The 15,125-nt window shown below is 47.0% G+C and overlaps 1 protein-coding gene across 1 annotated transcript in view; it reads left to right on the forward strand.

Moving 5' to 3' along the window:
- NRK (Nik related kinase) overlaps nt 1–15,125 on the forward strand; it is an 895,726-nt gene that overhangs the window by 155,716 nt on the left and 724,885 nt on the right. The gene's annotated exons all lie outside the window — the stretch shown is intronic.

A 15,125-nucleotide genomic window follows, 5' to 3' on the forward strand; every position in this document is an offset into this window, starting at 1 on the left:
CAGTCACATGAATATCCCTACCACTTGCATCACACATAGTCATTACTACAAGTGCTACCGCGTAGTCGTAGGTTGTAGCACGCCACATCCCGCTAGAGGGGTGCGAAGACCCCTATGATGAAGCATGACACCAAGGGGCCTTTTGGTGTGTGAGGGGTATTTTAACAAACACTAAGTGCTCCCACACCACTGTGGGAAACGCTTTTCTAAACACTGTCAGTAGGATTCCTTTTGTTTATGTAACTAAGCCCATGGTCAGGACAGACACCCACCTCGAGCTGGTTCCAAGCTAGGCATGACTGAATCCCTACGAGAAGTGATGGATCCCTACAAAAGCTGTGTGGATGTTTGGAGAGACCAGCACCCAGACACATACACATTTTCTTTCCACTCTACAATACACAAGACCTATAGCAGACTTGATAGATTTCTGATCACCTGTGTTTGGGAAACGGTAGGAACAATGCATGCTCAGCCACAGATGTCCAAACAGCGCAAGCGCAACCACGTTTGCCTTAACCACGCATTCCCGCAGCTAGACCGTGCACTCCCTTAACCACACATATGCGTGGTTAAGGCAGTGCACAGTCTAGCTGCTGGAATGAGCGGGCCCAAGAAGATGAAGGATTAGGAGAGGACGTGATGAGGTCAGTGGGGTTGGGGATGTGTTTTGGGGATGGTCGGGGTAGTTTTCAGGGCTGGGGGGGTCCTGGTTGTTTTCAGTGCTGGGGGTCGGGGAGGTTTTTAGGGCTCAGAGGTTGGGTAGTTTTTAGGGCTTAGGGGTTGGGGTAATATTTAGGGGTTGGTGAAGTTATTAGGGCTTGAGGGAGGCCGGGGAAGTGTTTATGGCTACAGTGGAGGTGGTTTTAAGGAGGGAGGGGGTAGTGTTAGCTCTCAGTGCAGGGGCTTGGGCACAATTTTAGGGCTCAGGGCGGGGGCAGGGATTGGGGAAGTTTTTATTGCTCGGGGAGGAAGGGATACATTTTCAGGAGGAAGTGGGTAGTTTTAGGTCTCATTGAAGGGCCTTGGGGGCCCTTTGATCACTCAAAGTGGAGGGTAGGGATCCAGATACTTTTGAGAGCTGGTTTAGGGGTCAATGAGGGGGGCATGGGTCAGAGGGTTACACTTACCTGATAAGTCTTAACCATGCATACGTCTTCGCCATACAGGCCTTATCAACGCATATTTCACTGTAAAGGCATGCACGGTAAAGGCATATGCGTGGTTAAGACTTGCGTAGTTAAGATCGCGTGGAACCGGCATGCATGTTAATCGCACTTGTGAATCCATCACATAACCCCGTGTTTTAACCCCTTAGATAGAAAGGGCCCAGTACTTGTGTCATTTTCTCTCCGATCAATCCCCTTGCCTGATACAATATGGACGAAAGTCCATTTATTGTACTTACCAACACAGACATTAGAAGACCCGTTTCCGATAGATGGCCCATCGAGAGGGTACGAGACAGGGCTGTCCCCTATCGCCATTATTATCACCATTGCAGTTGAGCCCCTAGCAGTCCGTCTCCGGGAGTGTATGAATGAGTGGGGCATACAAGTAGGGCACACAACACACGTAGTGCCATTGTACGCTGACGATGCACTAAGATACCTCACTAATATGAGGACAGCAATTTTAATCTTGCTGCAGGAATTACATACCTTTGGACGTTTATCGGGCCTGTTCCTTAATGTATGCAAAATGGTGCTGTTCTCACTTCCTGCTTATACACAAAGGCATCAAGATGGGTTGCCGAAGTGAGGCTGACTTGGAAGGTGGTTAAATTATGCCAAATGTGAAAGGAAATAAGAAACACTGCTGAGTGACATTTTACTTATAATATGGGGCGTTTACTTATAATATAGGGGGTGTACTGGAGGGGTTGGAATCTTTGATCAGTTTATGGAATAGACTATCTGTCTCGGTGATGGGCAGGGTAGCACTAGCAAACATGGTTTTCCTCCCCAGATGTCTCTACCTGCTGTAGCACTCTCCTTGCCCTATCATTTCTTCAACTTTTAAAAGACTGGAAAAACAGCTCACCTCCCTGGACTCGGATGGGAAGACGAGCAGGGTACAGCTTCCGCATGCAAATTGGGACAAATTGGAGGGCAACTTCAGTTAACCAGACCTGGGGCTGGATTTCTTGTCTGCCCAACTCCAGCAGGCAGCACATTGGTGCATGGAGGAGGATTCCTGGGAGAAGACTCTCCCTTGTGGTACAGCAGAGATAGAACTACTCTCCCACTACCTGATGCAGGGAATTAAACAATCCACTGAGCTACCTCAAATAGTTCACGGAGTGGAGACAACATGGACATGACGGTTATGAGGGTACTCCTATTTTCACCTTTCTCAAGGTCACTACAGCTCCAATGGAGAAAACCCTTTTGGGATATTAAACAGGCCTGTTCCTATGAAGTTGGGGGGAGGGGTGATGCCCCACCTTGGGAGAGCCGTACCCGTCTAATCCATTCATCATATTTGGGGAGGCCTGCGAGACCTTCAAGGTCTGTTGAGGGAAATCCCTACAATTTGTTTAAATTAGCAACACAGACAGAGAAATAGGGACAGAATTCCCACAAACGCCCCCTATTTCTGCTACCGTGGAAGTACTCAGAGAGAGCTGAGGTGGCCAACACGTGATATCGAGAGTATACAAAGCACTCAACCGAAACCGAGTGAAAACTCCACTGCGGGCAATGCAGAAATGGGGGAAGTCCTTTTAGGAAATCCCTCTCGGATGTGGAGTGCGAAAGGACTTGTTCAAACAATCGCCAGCAACCCGCGATTCAAGTTGATTCATTTTAACGTCCTCCATCAAGATGACACAAATGTTCCCTACGAGGTTTTCCATCTGCCCCAGGTGTGGGAACAGCTCTGCCACCTTTTTGTCACATGATTTGGAACTGCAGGCCTGTGCAAAATTACTGTGAAGACATTGTGATGATCCTTAAAAGAGCGACCCGCATGCAGCCGGCATTGGATGTGAACTAAGTGTGTGCTACGGCTCATACTGAAAACTAAAAAATATAAAATGTTATATCAATTTGCTGCTCTGGGGGACCAGGAGACTACCCAGCGAGGCACACAAAGGGCCCAGGCACCCGACAGGTCGCAATTGCTAGTTGTAACTGACTCACCACCACACTCTCACGCAGACAGTGATCAGTCATCCCACCTACCCCTTGCCCCCGCAACGCCAGCATGATACCCCGCTAAAGGTACAGCTCTCAGGCGAAATAATACACACAAGCATTATATGTGACGCTGTGCACCCCAGTTTTATATATCCCCAGTTTGTTTAAGGTTAACGCACAGCTGACATCCCATAACCCCTACAATAACGCGCGGGGGGGGGAACAGGCACACCCCGCAATCCCAGCAAGGTGCACCGACCACCCTGCGAGCTTGTTAGCTGCAATTAGACTCAGGCCTCTTGGGACTTTCACCAGCTAAAAGATTGAATTGGGGGCCTTCATACTCTAGGCCAACACATTCTAATGTAAGTGTAGGGTATGCTTGTGCGATCTTACTTGTAAGTCAATATCAACTGCATTACCAGATGTGCTGTATGTACTATTAAATAAATAACAATAAAAAAGTTTTTTTTTTTTTAATTTGCTGCTCTGGGGTTGGTCTTGGGAAAAAGACAACTAGCAATTCACGGGTGTCCTCGAGGGCACCCATAAGTGATACATGGCTGAAAAACATGACAGAATGGGTACTGGGTGAAGAGTGGCTCTTGAGGGAGGTCCAGACAGATAACAAGGCATTCAATGGCATTGAAGGTGGTGGAAAATGATAAACTTGCTCAGCACGGATACCAACTCAATGAGTAGCAAAGAATCTGAGAAGCCAGATATCTTTCACTAAAGCCTGACTAGTGCAACAAGGTCACCACTTGATCATACCCGTGGGGGACACCACATGTCTAGATGGACAGAGGGGGGCAACATAAGGGAGGTAGGGCCGAAACTGACTGTTCTTGTTCTGGTTTGGGGGCTCAGTGTCCGTGATGGAGAGTAAGCCCTGACACGCACCACACCATGGCTGGAAGTTTTGTGAGCCAATAGTTGCTCCATTATAAGCGTGTCAACATACAAGACAAGCACTTGAACATCCGCTGCACTTCCACGATCAGGCCTTGAGACAATTATACATTTGTGAAACTTTATGCTCATCTGCCGTGGTGCATGTTTTTCTTTTGTTAAACTGCAAAATGTAAACAAAAGTATTTTTAAAAAAAATTGTTGTTAACGACCGACTGTGATCACTATGTTCCACTTGACTGCTACTATGACTTTCACGCTATTTATCAGGTTTTAGCGTGACTGCTTATTAATACCCTTTCTGTGACTATCACACCCTTGGTGTCAGAGCCACGGTCTTAGTTTGCCTGATGCCACTCCCTGTAATCTAATTTTAGGATTAAAAGACATGTAATGTTATCTCGGTGACCCAAAGAGTGTTGTTAAATAAGGCTAACGTCGTATAATAAACTATATGCCGTGTATCACACGCACCACATTTATTCAGAAATTGATGGCAAAGCTAACGTTGGATATCCATCTAGCTGTTGTTTTATCTAAGGCAGCGGCTGATATTGGTAGCATGTCTCTTGTTCTCAGGTTTCAGGCTGCCTGCTGGGTGTGCTCAGTACAGAGTGCATAGCAGTCATGATGAATTTAGTGCAGCTGCAGCGATTGCCTTGTGCAGGGACACCGAGCATCAAGTCTAGTGAAGACAGACGTCACTGCACATAAAATCTCATTTCCGAGTCACTGGGAGTGCCGTAAAAAAACATATTTTCCATGAATCATTTCTCACATCTTCAAGATTTCCCTTTGGAATGAATTTTGCTGTTCAGACAAAACTCTATTTAAAAGATAAATAAATTAAAAAGTGATTTTCAAACACAGCATAGAGCAGGTGTTTGGACGCGCTTCCAATCAGACTCAGAACAAGGAGAACGAAAGAACAGATGAATGTAGGATGCATATTGCAAAGTTATGTGCATTTCTTATGAACAAGTGGCAAACTGAAGAAAGGGAATTTGGTAATAATTGGAACTAAAAAAGTCGGAGATTGCCCTCCATACGTGATCTGAAATTTTTTATCACAAAATGAATCGAGTTCATTCATAACATGATCTTGAATCATTAGGAGATGCAGTCGGTCAAACAGGGTCATGTGACTTTCTACCAAATTCCTGCCGCATTATATATCCTAAAAGACGGTCCATTGAGAAAGAAGAGTTTGTCATTTTAAGAGGCATGGGATGGGTAGTGGGAGCGAATGTTATCAGTTGCACATTTTCTTTATTGGGATTAGACAAAAGGTATACTTTATTTATCGTGCTTACTGTGTTAAATGAAAATAAACGTTGTTGCCCCAAATCTTTCCTAGGAGGGCGCCTGTGAAAGTGCCAATTGTTAGCGTAACCTCGTGCCACAAGTGCCACCCATATTGTTCTATACCTTTCCCAGACCTAGGGCCTCATTTATGAAAAGTGACGCATCGCTGCGTCAAAACAGCAATGCGTCACTTTTCATAGCGCCCTCCTTGCGACACCAATGATGCGTCATATTTACAGTATGACGCATCATTGCGCAAGGAGTTACAGATACGTCAGTATTTCTGAGTATCTGCATGGCGCAAAAGTGACGCATTGCTGGAGTGTGTCACAAAAGTGACGCAACTCCAGCAATGTGTCCTTTGACATGGGGCAAGCCCCATGTGAAAGGGCCTGCATCAGTCTTACGCCTGCTGTGAGGCAGACGTAAGAAATTGACGCATTTGCGTCCTAGAAGTGGCGCAGTGAAATCTTATAGATTTCACTGCATCACTTCTATTACCTTTTCTTGCATCAGAACGCCCCCCCCTGCATACGCATCACCTCTCCTGAGTGGGAGTAAGGAACCGACGCATCACCTCCCCTGGAGTTAGGAACCGATGCATCACCTTACTTGCACATAAGGAACCGACGCATTCTTGCTATTGATTTTAATGCATCCACAGTACTTTGTGTTGAAAGTGTTGCAATCTATAATTTGCTATGGGCAGAACTGTTTCTACCTTTTGAAAGTCACATTTTGATTACTGTATTGTGAATTTTTATTGTTTTGGTCTTGTTTGGTTTAGATAAAGATTACCTATTTTTCTAAACTGTTGTGGTGTCCATTTGTAGTGCTTTCACTGTGTTACTGTATGTGTGCACAAAAGCGTAACACACTGCCTCTGAGATAATCCTGTCTGCTCGTGCCAAGCTACCAAGGGGGTGAGCAGGGGTTATTTTAGAAGTGTAGCCCCCCTTATCCTGACTAGGAAGAAGGGTCTCTACTTGGGCAACATTGCCAACCATTGCCAACTAGAGATCTCCATTTCTAAGAGACTCTAAGGAGGGTTTGGAGTGGATAGATTGTCACTTGAATTCCATCATGCATAAATCAGCAGATGGACCATCCTGGCCTCTCAGACCCAGGCAGAAGTGCCGGAGCTGCGCACGCAGTGACACCTCCCCAAAGTCCTCATTCCCCCAGGTGCCGGCACTTGAATAAATCATAGAGGACCATCAGCAAGCTTTCAAAGTTGTACCTAATCTAAGTACTAAGGCTGGCCCATCAAACCTTGACAGTGGCCTCTATATATTTTCCTCTGATGGTGACTCAGACTCTTCTCCGACATCTATACAAACTACGTCTCTGCTTCCCGTGATGATGCCTCGGATGACAGAGGATATTATTTGAATGCACTATGAAATTCAGATTCCTCTAATGCACCTTCCACCAACATGCTTGTGCCACTCTACTTTTGTTTATATTGAATATGCCATACCTTGTTTTTCCATCTTTATTGCCCCTCCTCCTCCAGGCGAGCCTTTGCAGCTTGATCGTCCCAGTGACTCTGCTTTTAGGCTCATAACAGGCATGCCACACTATGAACCACCTACCAGGAGAGTCACCCCACCTTTGGCCGATCATGCACTGGCCCCTACACCTATCGGCAACCCACAAAGTCTATTGCCGCAGGTCCTGTGGGAAAACAACTCTGGAATGTTACCTCACCACTTGACGATGGTATCCTTGTTGTGCTCAACACCATTATATTGCAGCACAAGGTGGGGATCACAGCTGCCCTCGCCATCTCCATTAAATGTCCACTCACCATATCATATCGTTGGTTATTTCTCTCATCCTGTTTGGGCGTACTGCCAGTGGTAGGCTCTGTGAATTTTTCTTCATACACCCACCCTTCTTACCCACATTTTCCCTTACCAACACCAGGGAGGTAGCTTGCCATGTAACATTGCTCACAAAACAGGGAACTGGGCATTGCTTCAGGGCGGCATTTGCTGAACACCCCTGTGCATGACAGGATCACACAGCATTTTTTATTTTTAATGTGACATGGCTCTACTTTCCACCACTAGGTTTCTCATACTAAATGTAAGGAGATGCACACAGTACATAAACGTTACTCTGCCTATGCATACCTGAAGAGACACCGGGCACAGGTCACCTTCCTTCAGGAAACACATACCACTGCGGCGGAACTACCATGTCTCCAGAAACACTGGCAGGGGCATTATATGCTACTACCTACTCTACTTATGCTAGCGAGGCCATGCTATGGATCCACCCAGGAATCCCCTTTCAAGTCTTTGGCGCTATCATTGACAAGGAGGGGTAGTTTTGTTTCCCAGCAGGGCAGCTTGATGGAACTCCGCTATGCTTCATGAGCACATTAGCCCTGAATTCTGAACAAGACACAGTTTGAACCAGGCTCTCAGACTCCTGGCCCAGAAGACACATGGGCTGTAGATACTAGGGGAAACTATAACTGTGTATTAGACTTGGGCTTAGATTGCTCCAAACCCACCACTGCAGTGTGCCCCCCACCGCTCATACCGATGATTTCTTACCTGGATTACACACTGGGCCCTGGAAGACTCCTGGAAGGCCATACATCCTACTTCCCAGATTTACTCCTTCAATTCCGCACAACATGATTTATATGTGTACATCAAACAAATTCTGTGCTCCCTTACTCTGCTGCCCCTGCCCCCCATGGACTATCTAGGCTGTAATGTCTCAGGCCACAATGCCCAAACAGTAGATCTGCAGTGGGTTGCCCCACACCCTCTGACGCCCCCCACATTGGCACCTACCCTGTGATGTACTGGAAGATCACACTTTTTAGGATGCTCAAGACTCACACATATGCAACTACTTTACTGAGAATGAAGGCATGGAGTCTGATAAGATTCGAGAGTGGGACGCATTCAAGGTGGTCACACGAGGGATAGGCATTGAGGAGATTGTGGGTGTTCGCAGAGCCCTGGAGAAAGATACTCTGGAGGCTGGACAACGCCAGCCAATCCTGGTGCGCAGGCGACCCTAAACACACAGCACGACATTCCTGGGAATTCAACTGGTATTATTCAGAAATTCACTGAACTCCTGCACAGTCACCGCTCGGGCGAAGACTCGTATTCGCCTCTACCACAGATCATAGCATCGTAGCATCATAGCATATTTGCCTCAACCATGGATCTCTGCCACACAGTAGGTAGCCATAGATGCAATCATAACTACCACTGATGTCAAACAGTGGTTACGGGACTTGGCAGTGAACAAGACCCCAGGCCTTGACGGCCTCCACCTGGAGTACTATAGCATCTTCGTGTATGTATGTATGTATAGGCATTTATATAGCGCACTACTTACCCGGAGGGTCCCAAGGCACTTCGACCGCTGCGAAACCCTTCCTGGCTTCCCTGAGAGATGGTCCCTAATGGGTATCAAAAGTAATCAAAGAAAGAGTGTCCGTAGAGGAAGGTTATACAAAAAAGTGGTTGTCGCACGTGAAGTCTGAGGCCAGTTGTAAGTGGTCAGATAGTAAGACCAATTTCATGAAAAAATACAATGCTTTTTCAGGAAACCCTCACTCACCCTAGTGGTGACATGCTTCATCATTGGGTCCACCGGGAGAGATCGAGTACCTCCCCGGTGTGCTGCGACGCCAGGAGACTGCGGAGCAGGTTTTTTGTGTGAAGATGAAGAGTGAAAAATAATGATAGGGTTAAAAATGTCAGGGGTTGTACCAAAAAAACTTTTATTGGCTGGTCAACCTGACATGTTAAAAACTGATTATGTGTAGGGAAACTAGCCAATTACAATATACTGGTGTTACCCTAAGAAGAAGGTCAACATGTTTCTGCCCGTTCTATGTGTTATTTTACTGGGCTTTCATCAGGACCGGTAAGCGAGTGTCCCAATGACAGGAGGGGCGTGCAAAGGCCCGCCCTGCCAATGGTCGTGAAAGTTAAAAATAGCACTATGTGTAAAATGGTGCAAAAAAAGGAAGAAAAACAAACTCATAAGTTTGGGGTTTTACCTCTTTTGCGAGGAACCTAGGAGTCTGTGAAAAGAAAGGTGACAAACAGACAAACAGATACATAAACACAAAGACATAAAATCAATGGTTTGTACTCATATACAGTGGCCATAAAGAGTGACTTTGTGGCATGACACGTGCTTGCATACCTATCAAAGGCCGTGGCCGGTATGCATGAGATGCGTAGTCGAGGTACTGCCATAATCCGGGGTGGAAGGGCCTCAACTAGCGCTGAAAAAATATATTCAGCGCGGTCTGTTGTGTATGGAAGGTATAACAACAGCAGAGTAAAAGGAGACTTATCGTGTCTAAGTCTATCAGTGAGGTAGGCCAGGTAAGTACAGAGCTACCTATAGTGGGGTGTCAGGAAATGATCCCCGAGGTGAAAAAACGTAGAAGCAGGGTTCCGGTGCAAAGCGCCGTAACACTGCTGGCCGTGGCATGTAAATTGATCAGGCACACAACACTATGAACGTAATAAAGGAAATTATCCTCACTTGTAAAAAGAAAGATCCACGCCCCATAGAACTCAGGAGGGGGGTGGGAGCGACAATGGCACACCCTATTCATGAAGGGAAGAAAAACAAATACACACAGAGGAGGATTTAGGAACTAGCATGATCCTATTCACACGACTTATCTGATAAAAAGGTGTCCCATAGTGAGGTTTCTTACGCCCGCAACGCTCAGCACCCGCTTGGCACCTAGCTGCACCCTCGCTGGATCTCGTGGATCCATAGCGAAGGGCAAGCTCGGCGTTAAAGGAGCGGTGGCTGGGCGTGGGCCAATCGGGGACCGGAGATCCAAGCGAGGCTTGGAATCCAAAGCGTGTGGGCGTATCGGGGACCGGGGTTTAAAGCGAGGCTTGGCCAGCAACTCGCGTAGTCCCCGCGAGAGGTCGGGAAACCGGGATAGAATCTCGGAATGGAACTGAGGCTTGGAACACAAGCTTTTTTGGAACGCAAGCCTAGTTCAATGGGGTGGGTGGGGCCAGCCCTCAGATATTGACAATACACTGCGGAGCAGGGAGCTAGCCTGAGGGAATCACCCAGTCTTCTGAACTTCACGATACTGGCGAGTAAAGTATCACAAATAATGTTTTAGTGATCCACATTGGATAATGATGAACAGAGATGGGATTTACAGACAAGAAATGCCTATAACAGCATTTGATGGACAATCAGTGCCACTCTGTTTAGTTCTAATATTTACAGCAGAGGATGGGAGACAGCATGATAACTATGGTGAATTAATGTTTCAGGACACTAGTCCATGGAATTTGATCGTTAAGCCCATGGACATGGGTGCTGAGTCTATAGACCCAGCGCTGTTCTTTTTCAAACAAGATGTTGTCTCTGTTTTTCACACAGTTGACCTGTTCGATCACTGTCCAGGTCATATCATTAGGGGTATGGTTGGCTTGCAGGTAGTGTTCATTGAGTTTGGTGGTGATTTTTTTGCATCGGATGTTGCTACGGTGTTCACCAATGCGTGTTTTTACTTTCCTGGTGGTCATCCCCACGTAGCGTTTGGCGCAGGGGCAGGTGATCAAGTAAATGACATTTGTCGAATTACAGTTTGTGTGGGATTTTTGCGTCCACACTTTTCCAGGTTCCAAGTTAAGTTGTTTAGAGTGAGTGGTAAGATGGCAGACACTGCAGTCTGTACATGGAAAATGGCCCGTAATTGGGGGTAGGTGCCAGGCTCCTAATGGGTATCTCCAGGGTGAGACCAGGCATCCCCGGTGGTCTGGTGGGGTCGTTAGTGAAGATGAGGCAAGCTAATGCCCAGAGTTGCAGAGTGTGATCGCTGATCAGAGTGGGCACCGAGGCGAGAGACGTTTGACCACAATGTACAATGAGGCAATGTGCCTAGGGGAATTAACACTTATTAATATCCCTCCCCAAACCTAAAAGGGACCCCACAGACATCTCCTCATACTGCCCCATTGCCATAATAGGGTAGACTACAAAATATTGGGCAAAATCCTGTCAAACAGCTACACACAAATCTTCCAAGAACTCATACATCCGGATCAAAATGGATTTGTCTCTGGTCGTAGCACTAAGTGCTTAACGGCCTGCACATGTCTGCTGTATACCAGACCTCTCTATCAGGTCCAAGTAGAGCGATGCATCTCTGACTCATTCCCGATCAAACGTGACAATCAGCAGGGATGTCTTCTCTCTCCCCCTGCTCTGAGCGGCCACCATTGAACCACTAGTCATCTGACTGCAGAGAGACAGGCAAGATTGGGGCTTTCCCCTCGTGGACAGGGTGCATGCAGTGTCACTGTATGCAGACAACCTCCTGCTGTAACACTGGGATCCATGCATGGACTTGACCCCTATACAGTACGCACTTCGCTACTTTGGTAAATCCACCAGCCAGGTGGTTAAATGGCCCAAATGATCCATTTACCCGCTGCATCCTGGCTCACCTTCACATGTGATTTGTATAGGTGAAGCCTCACTTGCCTGGTGTATCTCCATGGTCTGATATTTGGGCATTCACCTTTAGCAGACTTTACTTGACCTCCTCGACGGTAATCTGCACCTCATGCTCGAGGCGGTGAAGTCACTAGGTCAATTCTGGAAAAACTTGCACTAGCCACAACAGGGAAGATTGCTTTGTCAAAAATGGTGGTATGATCTCAACTATTACTTTACTTCACCAACTTGCCTGTGTTACCAACTCAGTTTCTTTTGTGAACTTGACACCCTGTTGGTGGAACTCATATGGGGCAGTGTCCACCACCGGATAGCCTGAAAAAACTACAACTACAAGTCAGTGAGGGCAGCCTCGGAGCCCAGTCCTTTGAGGCTTTCTACCTGGCAGCCCAACTGCAGTGGGTAGTCAGGTGGCTAGTGAATTGCAACTTGAAGGAAACATATCAAACTACATGCCTGCTCACTACTGTTACTATCCAAAGTTTACTGTTCCTGCAGCTCGTGCCTGACTCCTCATGCTCCTTACAAGTAGGGATAGCCCATAAATATATCAATAGGTTACTATTTCTCACACCTTACGCTCCAGGTTTCCCACTACAGGACCTACCTCAATGCCCAGGGGCATACTTTGCTTCAGTCCTGAGGCACTGGCACAAATGGTCCTTGACCACTACCAGTGATTTCTTTTCTGAAGGACATCTTCTGACATTTGACTAACTACAGATGGACCATGGCCTGCCACCTGGCCAGTTTTTCATGTGTCAACCATTGCACAACACATGCTACACCCTCTGGTCCGCTCAGGATGAGGAGCTTCCTACCCACGCTGTCTTGCAAGTGCTCCTCACCATGGGAGATGGGGGTCTTTTGATCGCATGGCTCTATCGAGTGCTACGAACCAACACCAGGACTTCCCTTGCTCCCCTACGTGCGAAGTGGGAGGAGTACATAGGTAGGTCTTCCAGTCTAAAGACATTTTTCGATCCTATTCCCATTTTTGCAAGGCAAACAGTTACCATAGCGCTAATTACTTCTAGGCTAGATTATTGTAATTGCCTTTACACAGGTTCCAATAAGTCAGTCCTACATAGGCTGCAAATAGTCCAGCATTTTGCAGCACGGTTAGTACTGAAGTGCCCTAGGAGGTCATCTACATCGGCGGTGCTAGATATACTCCACTGACTGCCAATTCATAAATGCGTCCTGTTCAAGGCCCTCATTATCGCTTTTAGGGCCTTCCAATCCTTGGGCCCTCAATATCTCCGAACACGTTTCAAGTGTTACCTTCCCTCCCGAAGTTTAAGATCAGCAAATGCCAATCTGTTTTAAAATATCAGCTTTCAGATTGGCATCAAAGGGAGGAAAATCGCTCACAGTGATAGGCTCAAAGGAATGAAACAAACTTACTCTAAAGCTCCGCCAGATCACATCCGAGTCCCGGTATAGGAAGGTCCTAAAAACCTGGATCTTCAGTGAATCGGACACTCTCTGCAAAACTCTGATTTGATTCCCTGTTCTTACCGTTAGCAGGCAACCAGGCCTTTTGCTTCCATCTCTGGGTTCCTCCGTCTAGCACCATGATGCTCCTCGGAGTGACAGTTGCGCTCTAAAAATGTCCCATTACATAATATTACATTGCATGATGCTGAGTGGGACCAGGCACTGGCCTTCCCACAATCTGTCTCCAGGAATGCCAGATTAAAAAAATACAATACGTACAATTTCATATCCTGCACCTGGCGTATTTAACTCCAGCGCAGCTTCACAGCTATTTTCCCACAGGTGACCCCCATGCCCCTGCTCTTAGACTAGAAATGCAGAGCTTTACCACATGCTGTGGTGCTGTCCTTTCCTCGCCCCCTCCTGGAGCAGTGTTCACCCGTGCTGTGCAAAGTTATAGAACACACAGCAAAATGTGCCTTTGAGGCTTACGCCTTAGGCATATTTATGCATAGGAAGAGACACTATGTGTGCCCTCGTTTTGCCGAGCTGGCCCTTCTTCTTGCCAAGAGAACACTCACATTACAACTGAAAGCCAAACATGAACTCCCTTTAGCGGTGTGGCAGAATGCTACGCGCAAGTGGGGACGGCCGAGAGGACAGTCCTTTGATACCAAGAAATGTGACATCTCCACAAACACCTCATGTCCCAGGAATGGGAAACAATTATGAACCAAATTTTTCAACACATGACCTCAGTCGACCTTCCTTTCTGAGTCTCATACTAACACCAGAGTTTTAAGTGAGGGGGTTGTGGGGGGCTGAGACCCCCCAGTTTTCGGGGGGGCCTCGAAAGGGGGCTCTATTTTTGGGCCTCAAATGTCAAAGGTAGGGTGAGCAGACGTCCCGGTTTTTGTTTGGTGTTACTAGTGTGGGTAACATGTCTTGATAGTGAAATACTGCCAATTTCGTTTTTCACTATTGAAAGGCTATCTTGCCCATAGGATAACATGGGCAATGCTGTGTGACATGTTTACCTGCATATCTTCCCATAACGGCAGGATAGACATATGGAATCTGGTATCTCTGAACTCAGAATTTAATAATACATACTTTAGTGAAGATGGTTTTTAAAATCTAAGTTTGGAAATAGCGCTTTTAGAAAGTGGCTATTTTCCTGTTCAACCTTTCTGTGTGCCTCTGCCTGGTTATGTATTGACTGTCTGGTTTGTGAGTCACAGGGGCTGGGGGTGGCTCCAGGATCCTGGCTGAGTCAGCACAAGGCTGAATAGACCCATCTGTATGTGGAGTGGTTGGAGGAGTAGCATCTGGGTCTCAATAGGACTGTGCCTGCCTGCCACAATGCTGGCCCCAACTCCTGTGGTGCGTCTGATGGCTCTGGCCCAAACTCACAAAGGAAGAAGAGGTGCACTGGCAGAGTGCACCCAGAACTGGTTTAGATTGGGTCCAGGACCCCTCACACAAGAAGAACAAAGATTTTGGGGGTATAAAAGTAGGACTGGAGACCCAGTAAAAATAGGATCAATAAGGAATCCGTGCTGAGTGTCTGGGAGCTGACCTACAGTTGCCGTGATTGCTAACTTGAAAAGCTGTGCTGTGTGCTTTGCCCCTCTGAAGCCTGCCTGTCTCCAAGGACCTAAAAAGAGCTGGCAACTCAGGGATACAAAAGTTCTCCAGCACCCACCCTTCCAGCTGCTGTGTGGGTCTCTGCACTGAGCCTTCATGAAGCTGCCTCCCTGTGAAAACTGTCCCGTGTGCTCACCGGCACACAGCTGGGGTGTAAGGTCGTGAGGCCTTCTCTGCTTCAAACATGAT

This window comes from Lissotriton vulgaris, chromosome 4_1 (assembly GCF_964263255.1).
Source record: "Lissotriton vulgaris chromosome 4_1, aLisVul1.2, whole genome shotgun sequence".
Classification (NCBI taxonomy): domain Eukaryota; kingdom Metazoa; phylum Chordata; class Amphibia; order Caudata; family Salamandridae; genus Lissotriton; species Lissotriton vulgaris.